Consider the following 14,797-nt stretch of genomic DNA (forward strand, 5'->3'; position numbering starts at 1 on the left):
TCGTATACAGCGCTATATACACTAATATATATATATATATATACATCAGTCCACCCCCAGAGCATTGTACAGAGGCTCCATATCATCGTATACAGCGCTATATACACTAATATATATATATATATATACATCAGTCCACCCCCAGAGCATTGTACAGAGGCTCCATATCATCGTATACAGCGCTATATACACTAATATATATATATATACATCAGTCCACCCCCAGAGCATTGTACAGAGGCTCCATATCATCGTATGCAGCGCTATATACACTAATATATATATATATACATCAGTCCACCCCCAGAGCATTGTACAGAGGCTCCATATCATCGTATACAGCGCTATATACACTAATATATATATATATATACATCAGTCCACCCCCAGAGCATTGTACAGAGGCTCCATATCATCGTATACAGCGCTATATACACTAATATATATATATATATACATCAGTCCACCCCCAGAGCATTGTACAGAGGCTCCATATCATCGTATACAGCGCTATATACACTAATATATATATATATACATCAGTCCACCCCCAGAGCATTGTACAGAGGCTCCATATCATCGTATACAGCGCTATATACACTAATATATATATATATACATCAGTCCACCCCCAGAGCATTGTACAGAGGCTCCATATCATCGTATACAGCGCTATATACACTAATATATATATATATACATCAGTCCACCCCCAGAGCATTGTACAGAGGCTCCATATCATCGTATACAGCGCTATATACACTAATATATATATATATATATATACATCAGTCCACCCCCAGAGCATTGTACAGAGGCTCCATATCATCGTATACAGCGCTATATACACTAATATATATATATATATATACATCAGTCCACCCCCAGAGCATTGTACAGAGGCTCCATATCATCGTATACAGCGCTATATACACTAATATATATATATATATATACATCAGTCCACCCCCAGAGCATTGTACAGAGGCTCCATATCATCGTATACAGCGCTATATACACTAATATATATATATATATATACATCAGTCCACCCCCAGAGCATTGTACAGAGGCTCCATATCATCGTATACAGCGCTATATACACTAATATATATATATATACATCAGTCCACCCCCAGAGCATTGTACAGAGGCTCCATATCATCGTATACAGTGCTATATACACTAATATATATATATATATATATATACATCAGTCCACCCCCAGAGCATTGTACAGAGGCTCCATATCCTCGTATACAGCGCTATATACACTAATATATATATATATACATCAGTCCACCCCCAGAGCATTGTACAGAGGCTCCATATCATCGTATGCAGCGCTATATATACTAATATATATATATACACATCAGTCCACCCCCAGAGCATTGTACAGAGGCTCCATATCCTCGTATACAGCGCTATATACACTAATATATATATATACATCAGTCCACCCCCAGAGCATTGTACAGAGGCTCCATATCATCGTATGCAGCGCTATATATACTAATATATATATATATACATCAGTCCACCCCCAGAGCATTGTACAGAGGCTCCATATCATCGTATACAGCGCTATATACACTAATATATATATATATACATCAGTCCACCCTCAGAGCATTGTACAGAGGCTCCATATCATCGTATACAGCGCTATATACACTAATATATATATATATATATACATCAGTCCACCCCCAGAGCATTGTACAGAGGCTCCATATCATCGTATACAGCGCTATATACACTAATATATATATATACATCAGTCCACCCCCAGAGCATTGTACAGAGGCTCCATATCATCGTATACAGCGCTATATACACTAATATATATATATATATATATACATCAGTCCACCCCCAGAGCATTGTACAGAGGCTCCATATCCTCGTATACAGCGCTATATACACTAATATATATATATATACATCAGTCCACCCCCAGAGCATTGTACAGAGGCTCCATATCATCGTATGCAGCGCTATATATACTAATATATATATATATACATCAGTCCACCCCCAGAGCATTGTACAGAGGCTCCATATCATCGTATACAGCGCTATATACACTAATATATATATATATACATCAGTCCACCCCCAGAGCATTGTACAGAGGCTCCATATCATCGTATGCAGCGCTATATACACTAATATATATATATATATACATCAGTCCACCCCCAGAGCATTGTACAGAGGCTCCATATCATCGTATACAGCGCTATATACACTAATATATATATATACATCAGTCCACCCCCAGAGCATTGTACAGAGGCTCCATATCATCGTATACAGCGCTATATACACTAATATATATATATATATATACATCAGTCCACCCCCAGAGCATTGTACAGAGGCTCCATATCCTCGTATACAGCGCTATATACACTAATATATATATATATACATCAGTCCACCCCCAGAGCATTGTACAGAGGCTCCATATCATCGTATGCAGCGCTATATATACTAATATATATATATATACATCAGTCCACCCCCAGAGCATTGTACAGAGGCTCCATATCATCGTATACAGCGCTATATACACTAATATATATATATATACATCAGTCCACCCCCAGAGCATTGTACAGAGGCTCCATATCATCGTATACAGCGCTATATACACTAATATATATATATATATATACATCAGTCCACCCCCAGAGCATTGTACAGAGGCTCCATATCATCGTATACAGCGCTATATACACTAATATATATATATACATCAGTCCACCCCCAGAGCATTGTACAGAGGCTCCATATCATCGTATACAGCGCTATATACACTAATATATATATATATATATACATCAGTCCACCCCCAGAGCATTGTACAGAGGCTCCATATCCTCGTATACAGCGCTATATACACTAATATATATATATATACATCAGTCCACCCCCAGAGCATTGTACAGAGGCTCCATATCATCGTATGCAGCGCTATATATACTAATATATATATATATACATCAGTCCACCCCCAGAGCATTGTACAGAGGCTCCATATCATCGTATACAGCGCTATATACACTAATATATATATATATACATCAGTCCACCCCCAGAGCATTGTACAGAGGCTCCATATCATCGTATGCAGCGCTATATACACTAATATATATATATATATACATCAGTCCACCCCCAGAGCATTGTACAGAGGCTCCATATCATCGTATACAGCGCTATATACACTAATATATATATATATACATCAGTCCACCCCCAGAGCATTGTACAGAGGCTCCATATCATCGTATACAGCGCTATATACACTAATATATATATATATACATCAGTCCACCCCCAGAGCATTGTACAGAGGCTCCATATCATCGTATGCAGCGCTATATATACTAATATATATATATATACATCAGTCCACCCCCAGAGCATTGTACAGAGGCTCCATATCATCGTATACAGCGCTATATACACTAATATATATATATATACATCAGTCCACCCCCAGAGCATTGTACAGAGGCTCCATATCATCGTATACAGCGCTATATACACTAATATATATATATATACATCAGTCCACCCCCAGAGCATTGTACAGAGGCTCCATATCATCGTATACAGCGCTATATACACTAATATATATATATATACATCAGTCCACCCCCAGAGCATTGTACAGAGGCTCCATATCATCGTATACAGTGCTATATACACTAATATATATATATATACATCAGTCCACCCCCAGAGCATTGTACAGAGGCTCCATATCATCGTATACAGTGCTATATACACTAATATATATATATATATACATCAGTCCACCCCCAGAGCATTGTACAGAGGCTCCATATCATCGTATACAGCGCTATATACACTAATATATATATATATACATCAGTCCACCCCCAGAGCATTGTACAGAGGCTCCATATCATCGTATACAGTGCTATATACACTAATATATATATATATACATCAGTCCACCCCCAGAGCATTGTACAGAGGCTCCATATCATCGTATACAGCGCTATATACACTAATATATATATATATACATCAGTCCACCCCCAGAGCATTGTACAGAGGCTCCATATCCTCGTATACAGCGCTATATACACTAATATATATATATATATACATCAGTCCACCCCCAGAGCATTGTACAGAGGCTCCATATCATCGTATACAGTGCTATATACACTAATATATATATATATACATCAGTCCACCCCCAGAGCATTGTACAGAGGCTCCATATCCTCGTATACAGCGCTATATACACTAATATATATATATATACATCAGTCCACCCCCAGAGCATTGTACAGAGGCTCCATATCCTCGTATACAGTGCTATATACACTAATATATATATATATACATCAGTCCACCCCCAGAGCATTGTACAGAGGCTCCATATCCTCGTATACAGCGCTATATACACTAATATATATATATATATACATCAGTCCACCCCCAGAGCATTGTACAGAGGCTCCATATCCTCGTATACAGCGCTATATACACTAATATATATATATATACACATCAGTCCACCCCCAGAGCATTGTACAGAGGCTCCATATCCTCGTATACAGCGCTATATACACTAATATATATATATATATATACATCAGTCCACCCCCAGAGCATTGTACAGAGGCTCCATATCCTCGTATACAGCGCTATATACACTAATATATATACATCAGTCCACCCCCAGAGCATTGTACAGAGGCTCCATATCCTCGTATACAGCGCTATATACACTAATATATATATATATATACATCAGTCCACCCCAGAGCATTGTACAGAGGCTCCATATCCTCGTATACAGCGCTATATACACTAATATATATATATATACATCAGTCCACCCCCAGAGCATTGTACAGAGGCTCCATATCCTCGTATACAGCGCTATATACACTAATATATATATATATACATCAGTCCACCCCCAGAGCATTGTACAGAGGCTCCATATCATCGTATACAGCGCTATATACACTAATATATATACATCAGTCCACCCCCAGAGCATTGTACAGAGGCTCCATATCCTCGTATACAGCGCTATATACACTAATATATATATATATACATCAGTCCACCCCCAGAGCATTGTACAGAGGCTCCATATCATCGTATACAGCGCTATATACACTAATATATATATATATACATCAGTCCACCCCCAGAGCATTGTACAGAGGCTCCATATCATCGTATACAGCGCTATATACACTAATATATATACATCAGTCCACCCCCAGAGCATTGTACAGAGGCTCCATATCATCGTATGCAGCGCTATATACACTAATATATATATATATACATCAGTCCACCCCCAGAGCATTGTACAGAGGCTCCATATCATCGTATACAGCGCTATATACACTAATATATATATATATACATCAGTCCACCCCCAGAGCATTGTACAGAGGCTCCATATCCTCGTATACAGCGCTATATACACTAATATATATATATATATACATCAGTCCACCCCCAGAGCATTGTACAGAGGCTCCATATCCTCGTATACAGCGCTATATACACTAATATATATACATCAGTCCACCCCCAGAGCATTGTACAGAGGCTCCATATCCTCGTATACAGCGCTATATACACTAATATATATATGTATACATCAGTCCACCCCCAGAGCATTGTACAGAGGCTCCATATCATCGTATACAGCGCTATATACACTAATATATATATATATACATCAGTCCACCCCCAGAGACAGAGGCTCCATATCCTCGTATACAGTGCTATATACACTAATATATATATATATACATCAGTCCACCCCCAGAGCATTGTACAGAGGCTCCATATCATCGTATACAGCGCTATATACACTAATATATATATATATACATCAGTCCACCCCCAGAGCATTGTACAGAGGCTCCATATCATCGTATACAGTGCTATATACACTAATATATATATATACATCAGTCCACCCCCAGAGCATTGTACAGAGGCTCCATATCATCGTATACAGCGCTATATACACTAATATATATATATATACATCAGTCCACCCCCAGAGCATTGTACAGAGGCTCCATATCATCGTATACAGCGCTATATACACTAATATATATATATATACATCAGTCCACCCCCAGAGCATTGTACAGAGGCTCCATATCATCGTATACAGCGCTATATACACTAATATATATATATATACATCAGTCCACCCCCAGAGCATTGTACAGAGGCTCCATATCCTCGTATACAGCGCTATATACACTAATATATATATATATATACATCAGTCCACCCCCAGAGCATTGTACAGAGGCTCCATATCCTCGTATACAGCTGCTATATACACTAATATATATATATATACATCAGTCCACCCCCAGAGCATTGTACAGAGGCTCCATATCCTCGTATACAGCGCTATATACACTAATATATATATATATACATCAGTCCACCCCCAGAGCATTGTACAGAGGCTCCATATCATCGTATACAGCGCTATATACACTAATATATATATACATCAGTCCACCCCCAGAGCATTGTACAGAGGCTCCATATCCTCGTATACAGCGCTATATACACTAATATATATACATCAGTCCACCCCCAGAGCATTGTACAGAGGCTCCATATCCTCGTATACAGCGCTATATACACTAATATATATATATATACATCAGTCCACCCCCAGAGCATTGTACAGAGGCTCCATATCATCGTATACAGCGCTATATACACTAATATATATATATATACATCAGTCCACCCCCAGAGCATTGTACAGAGGCTCCATATCCTCGTATACAGCGCTATATACACTAATATATATACATCAGTCCACCCCCAGAGCATTGTACAGAGGCTCCATATCATCGTATACAGCGCTATATACACTAATATATATATATATACATCAGTCCACCCCCAGAGCATTGTACAGAGGCTCCATATCATCGTATACAGCGCTATATACACTAATATATATATATATACATCAGTCCACCCCCAGAGCATTGTACAGAGGCTCCATATCCTCGTATACAGCGCTATATACACTAATATATATACATCAGTCCACCCCCAGAGCATTGTACAGAGGCTCCATATCCTCGTATACAGCGCTATATACACTAATATATATATATATACATCAGTCCACCCCCAGAGCATTGTACAGAGGCTCCATATCATCGTATGCAGCGCTATATACACTAATATATATATATATACATCAGTCCACCCCCAGAGCATTGTACAGAGGCTCCATATCATCGTATACAGCGCTATATACACTAATATATATATATATACATCAGTCCACCCCCCAGAGCATTGTACAGAGGCTCCATATCATCGTATACAGCGCTATATACACTAATATATATATATATACATCAGTCCACCCCCAGAGCATTGTACAGAGGCTCCATATCCTCGTATACAGCGCTATATACACTAATATATATATATATATACATCAGTCCACCCCCAGAGCATTGTACAGAGGCTCCATATCATCGTATACAGCGCTATATACACTAATATATATACATCAGTCCACCCCCAGAGCATTGTACAGAGGCTCCATATCATCGTATACAGTGCTATATACACTAATATATATATATACATCAGTCCACCCCCAGAGCATTGTACAGAGGCTCCATATCATCGTATACAGCGCTATATACACTAATATATATATATATACATCAGTCCACCCCCAGAGCATTGTACAGAGGCTCCATATCATCGTATACAGCGCTATATACACTAATATATATATATATACATCAGTCCACCCCCAGAGCATTGTACAGAGGCTCCATATCATCGTATACAGCGCTATATACACTAATATATATATATATACATCAGTCCACCCCCAGAGCATTGTACAGAGGCTCCATATCATCGTATACAGCGCTATATACACTAATATATATATATATACATCAGTCCACCCCCAGAGCATTGTACAGAGGCTCCATATCATCGTATACAGCGCTATATACACTAATATATATATATATACATCAGTCCACCCCCAGAGCATTGTACAGAGGCTCCATATCATCGTATACAGCGCTATATACACTAATATATATATATATACATCAGTCCACCCCCAGAGCATTGTACAGAGGCTCCATATCCTCGTATACAGCGCTATATACACTAATATATATATATATATACATCAGTCCACCCCCAGAGCATTGTACAGAGGCTCCATATCCTCGTATACAGCGCTATATACACTAATATATATACATCAGTCCACCCCCAGAGCATTGTACAGAGGCTCCATATCCTCGTATACAGTGCTATATACACTAATATATATATATATACATCAGTCCACCCCCAGAGCATTGTACAGAGGCTCCATATCATCGTATACAGCGCTATATACACTAATATATATATATATACATCAGTCCACCCCCAGAGCATTGTACAGAGGCTCCATATCATCGTATACAGCGCTATATACACTAATATATATATATATACATCAGTCCACCCCCAGAGCATTGTACAGAGGCTCCATATCCTCGTATACAGCGCTATATACACTAATATATATATATATACATCAGTCCACCCCCAGAGCATTGTACAGAGGCTCCATATCATCGTATACAGCGCTATATACACTAATATATATATATATACATCAGTCCACCCCCAGAGCATTGTACAGAGGCTCCATATCCTCGTATACAGCGCTATATACACTAATATATATATATACATCAGTCCACCCCCAGAGCATTGTACAGAGGCTCCATATCATCGTATACAGTGCTATATACACTAATATATATATATACATCAGTCCACCCCCAGAGCATTGTACAGAGGCTCCATATCATCGTATACAGTGCTATATACACTAATATATATATATATACATCAGTCCACCCCCAGAGCATTGTACAGAGGCTCCATATCATCGTATACAGCGCTATATACACTAATATATATATATATACATCAGTCCACCCCCAGAGCATTGTACAGAGGCTCCATATCATCGTATACAGTGCTATATACACTAATATATATATATATATACATCAGTCCACCCCCAGAGCATTGTACAGAGGCTCCATATCCTCGTATGCAGCGCTATATACACTAATATATATATATATACATCAGTCCACCCCCAGAGCATTGTACAGAGGCTCCATATCATCGTATGCAGCGCTATATACACTAATATATATATATATACATCAGTCCACCCCCAGAGCATTGTACAGAGGCTCCATATCCTCGTATGCAGCGCTATATACACTAATATATATATATATACATCAGTCCACCCCCAGAGCATTGTACAGAGGCTCCATATCCTCGTATGCAGCGCTATATACACTAATATATATATATATACATCAGTCCACCCCCAGAGCATTGTACAGAGGCTCCATATCATCGTATACAGCGCTATATACACTAATATATATATATATATACATCAGTCCACCCCCAGAGCATTGTACAGAGGCTCCATATCCTCGTATACAGCGCTATATACACTAATATATATACATCCGTCCACCCCCAGAGCATTGTACAGAGGCTCCATATCCTCGTATGCAGCGCTATATACACTAATATATATATATATACATCAGTCCACCCCCAGAGCATTGTACAGAGGCTCCATATCATCGTATACAGTGCTATATACACTAATATATATACATCCGTCCACCCCCAGAGCATTGTACAGAGGCTCCATATCATCGTATACAGTGCTATATACACTAATATATATATATATATACATCAGTCCACCCCCAGAGCATTGTACAGAGGCTCCATATCCTCGTATGCAGCGCTATATACACTAATATATATATATATATATACATCAGTCCACCCCCAGAGCATTGTACAGAGGCTCCATATCATCGTATACAGTGCTATATACACTAATATATATACATCCGTCCACCCCCAGAGCATTGTACAGAGGCTCCATATCCTCGTATACAGCGCTATATACACTAATATATATATATATACATCAGTCCACCCCCAGAGCATTGTACAGAGGCTCCATATCCTCGTATACAGCGCTATATACACTAATATATATACATCAGTCCACCCCCAGAGCATTGTACAGAGGCTCCATATCCTCGTATACAGTGCTATATACACTAATATATATACATCAGTCCACCCCCAGAGCATTGTACAGAGGCTCCATATCCTCGTATACAGCGCTATATACACTAATATATATATATACATCAGTCCACCCCCAGAGCATTGTACAGAGGCTCCATATCATCGTATACAGTGCTATATACACTAATATATATATATACATCAGTCCACCCCCAGAGCATTGTACAGAGGCTCCATATCATCGTATGCAGCGCTATATACACTAATATATATATATATACATCAGTCCACCCCCAGAGCATTGTACAGAGGCTCCATATCATCGTATGCAGTGCTATATACACTAATATATATATATACATCAGTCCACCCCCAGAGCATTGTACAGAGGCTCCATATCATCGTATACAGTGCTATATACACTAATATATATATATATACATCAGTCCACCCCCAGAGCATTGTACAGAGGCTCCATATCATCGTATACAGCGCTATATACACTAATATATATATATATACATCAGTCCACCCCCAGAGCATTGTACAGAGGCTCCATATCATCGTATGCAGTGCTATATACACTAATATATATATATACATCAGTCCACCCCCAGAGCATTGTACAGAGGCTCCATATCATCGTATACAGCGCTATATACACTAATATATATATATATACATCAGTCCACCCCCAGAGCATTGTACAGAGGCTCCATATCATCGTATACAGTGCTATATACACTAATATATATATACACATCAGTCCACCCCCAGAGCATTGTACAGAGGCTCCATATCATCGTATGCAGTGCTATATACACTAATATATATATATACACATCAGTCCACCCCCAGAGCATTGTACAGAGGCTCCATATCATCGTATACAGCGCTATATACACTAATATATATATATATACATCAGTCCACCCCCAGAGCATTGTACAGAGGCTCCATATCCTCGTATGCAGCGCTATATACACTAATATATATATATATATACATCAGTCCACCCCCAGAGCATTGTACAGAGGCTCCATATCATCGTATACAGTGCTATATACACTAATATATATATATATACATCAGTCCACCCCCAGAGCATTGTACAGAGGCTCCATATCATCGTATGCAGTGCTATATACACTAATATATATATATATACATCAGTCCACCCCCAGAGCATTGTACAGAGGCTCCATATCATCGTATGCAGCGCTATATACACTAATATATATATATATACATCAATCCACCCCCAGAGCATTGTACAGAGGCTCCATATCATCGTATGCAGCGCTATATACACTAATATATATATATACATCAGTCCACCCCCAGAGCATTGTACAGAGGCTCCATATCCTCGTATGCAGCGCTATATACACTAATATATATATATATATACATCAGTCCACCCCCAGAGCATTGTACAGAGGCTCCATATCATCGTATACAGTGCTATATACACTAATATATATATATATACATCAGTCCACCCCCAGAGCATTGTACAGAGGCTCCATATCATCGTATGCAGTGCTATATACACTAATATATATATATATACATCAGTCCACCCCCAGAGCATTGTACAGAGGCTCCATATCATCGTATGCAGCGCTATATACACTAATATATATATATATACATCAATCCACCCCCAGAGCATTGTACAGAGGCTCCATATCATCGTATGCAGCGCTATATACACTAATATATATATATACATCAGTCCACCCCCAGAGCATTGTACAGAGGCTCCATATCCTCGTATACAGCGCTATATACACTAATATATATATATATACATCAGTCCACCCCCAGAGCATTGTACAGAGGCTCCATATCCTCGTATGCAGCGCTATATACACTAATATATATATATATACATCCGTCCACCCCCAGAGCATTGTACAGAGGCTCCATATCATCGTATGCAGTGCTATATACACTAATATATATATATATACATCAGTCCACCCCCAGAGCATTGTACAGAGGCTCCATATCCTCGTATACAGCGCTATATACACTAATATATATATATACACATCAGTCCACCCCCAGAGCATTGTACAGAGGCTCCATATCCTCGTATGCAGTGCTATATACACTAATATATATATATATACATCAGTCCACCCCCAGAGCATTGTACAGAGGCTCCATATCATCGTATACAGCGCTATATACACTAATATATATATATATATACATCAGTCCACCCCCAGAGCATTGTACAGAGGCTCCATATCCTCGTATACAGCGCTATATACACTAATATATATACATCCGTCCACCCCCAGAGCATTGTACAGAGGCTCCATATCCTCGTATGCAGCGCTATATACACTAATATATATATATATACATCAGTCCACCCCCAGAGCATTGTACAGAGGCTCCATATCATCGTATACAGTGCTATATACACTAATATATATACATCCGTCCACCCCCAGAGCATTGTACAGAGGCTCCATATCATCGTATACAGTGCTATATACACTAATATATATATATATATACATCAGTCCACCCCCAGAGCATTGTACAGAGGCTCCATATCCTCGTATGCAGCGCTATATACACTAATATATATATATATACATCAGTCCACCCCCAGAGCATTGTACAGAGGCTCCATATCATCGTATACAGTGCTATATACACTAATATATATACATCCGTCCACCCCCAGAGCATTGTACAGAGGCTCCATATCCTCGTATACAGCGCTATATACACTAATATATATATATATACATCAGTCCACCCCCAGAGCATTGTACAGAGGCTCCATATCCTCGTATACAGCGCTATATACACTAATATATATACATCAGTCCACCCCCAGAGCATTGTACAGAGGCTCCATATCCTCGTATACAGTGCTATATACACTAATATATATACATCAGTCCACCCCCAGAGCATTGTACAGAGGCTCCATATCATCGTATACAGTGCTATATACACTAATATATATACATCAGTCCACCCCCAGAGCATTGTACAGAGGCTCCATATCCTCGTATACAGTGCTATATACACTAATATATATACATCAGTCCACCCCCAGAGCATTGTACAGAGGCTCCATATCCTCGTATACAGTGCTATATACACTAATATATATACATCAGTCCACCCCCAGAGCATTGTACAGAGGCTCCATATCCTCGTATACAGCGCTATATACACTAATATATATATATACATCAGTCCACCCCCAGAGCATTGTACAGAGGCTCCATATCATCGTATACAGTGCTATATACACTAATATATATATATACATCAGTCCACCCCCAGAGCATTGTACAGAGGCTCCATATCATCGTATGCAGTGCTATATACACTAATATATATATATACATCAGTCCACCCCCAGAGCATTGTACAGAGGCTCCATATCATCGTATACAGCGCTATATACACTAATATATATATATACACATCAGTCCACCCCCAGAGCATTGTACAGAGGCTCCATATCATCGTATGCAGCGCTATATACACTAATATATATATATATATACATCAGTCCACCCCCAGAGCATTGTACAGAGGCTCCATATCATCGTATACAGCGCTATATACACTAATATATATATATACACATCAGTCCACCCCCAGAGCATTGTACAGAGGCTCCATATCATCGTATGCAGTGCTATATACACTAATATATATATATACACATCAGTCCACCCCCAGAGCATTGTACAGAGGCTCCATATCATCGTATACAGCGCTATATACACTAATATATATATATACACATCAGTCCACCCCCAGAGCATTGTACAGAGGCTCCATATCCTCGTATGCAGCGCTATATACACTAATATATATATATATACATCAGTCCACCCCCAGAGCATTGTACAGAGGCTCCATATCATCGTATACAGTGCTATATACACTAATATATATATATATACATCAGTCCACCCCCAGAGCATTGTACAGAGGCTCCATATCATCGTATGCAGTGCTATATACACTAATATATATATATATACATCAGTCCACCCCCAGAGCATTGTACAGAGGCTCCATATCATCGTATGCAGTGCTATATACACTAATATATATATACATCAGTCCACCCCCAGAGCATTGTACAGAGGCTCCATACCATCGTATACAGCGCTATATACACTAATATATATATATATACATCCGTCCACCCCCAGAGCATTGTACAGAGGCTCCATATCCTCGTATACAGTGCTATATACACTAATATATATATATATACATCAGTCCACCCCCAGAGCATTGTACAGAGGCTCCATATCATCGTATGCAGCGCTATATACACTAATATATATATATATACATCAGTCCACCCCCAGAGCATTGTACAGAGGCTCCATATCCTCGTATACAGTGCTATATACACTAATATATATATATACATCAGTCCACCCCCAGAGCATTGTACAGAGGCTCCATATCCTCGTATACAGTGCTATATACACTAATATATATATATATACATCAGTCCACCCCCAGAGCATTGTACAGAGGCTCCATATCCTCGTATGCAGCGCTATATACACTAATATATATATATATACATCAGTCCACC

The 14,797-nt window shown here is 38.9% G+C and overlaps 1 protein-coding gene across 1 annotated transcript in view; it reads left to right on the forward strand.

Annotated features, from left to right (window-relative positions):
• LOC148502558 (rab3 GTPase-activating protein non-catalytic subunit-like) overlaps positions 1–14,797 on the forward strand; it is a 242,351-nt gene that overhangs the window by 1,003 nt on the left and 226,551 nt on the right. The window lies entirely within an intron of this gene.

Source organism: Taudactylus pleione, unplaced genomic scaffold (assembly GCF_031769625.1).
Source record: "Taudactylus pleione unplaced genomic scaffold, aTauple2 ptg000491l, whole genome shotgun sequence".
Taxonomy (NCBI): Eukaryota; Metazoa; Chordata; class Amphibia; order Anura; family Myobatrachidae; genus Taudactylus; species Taudactylus pleione.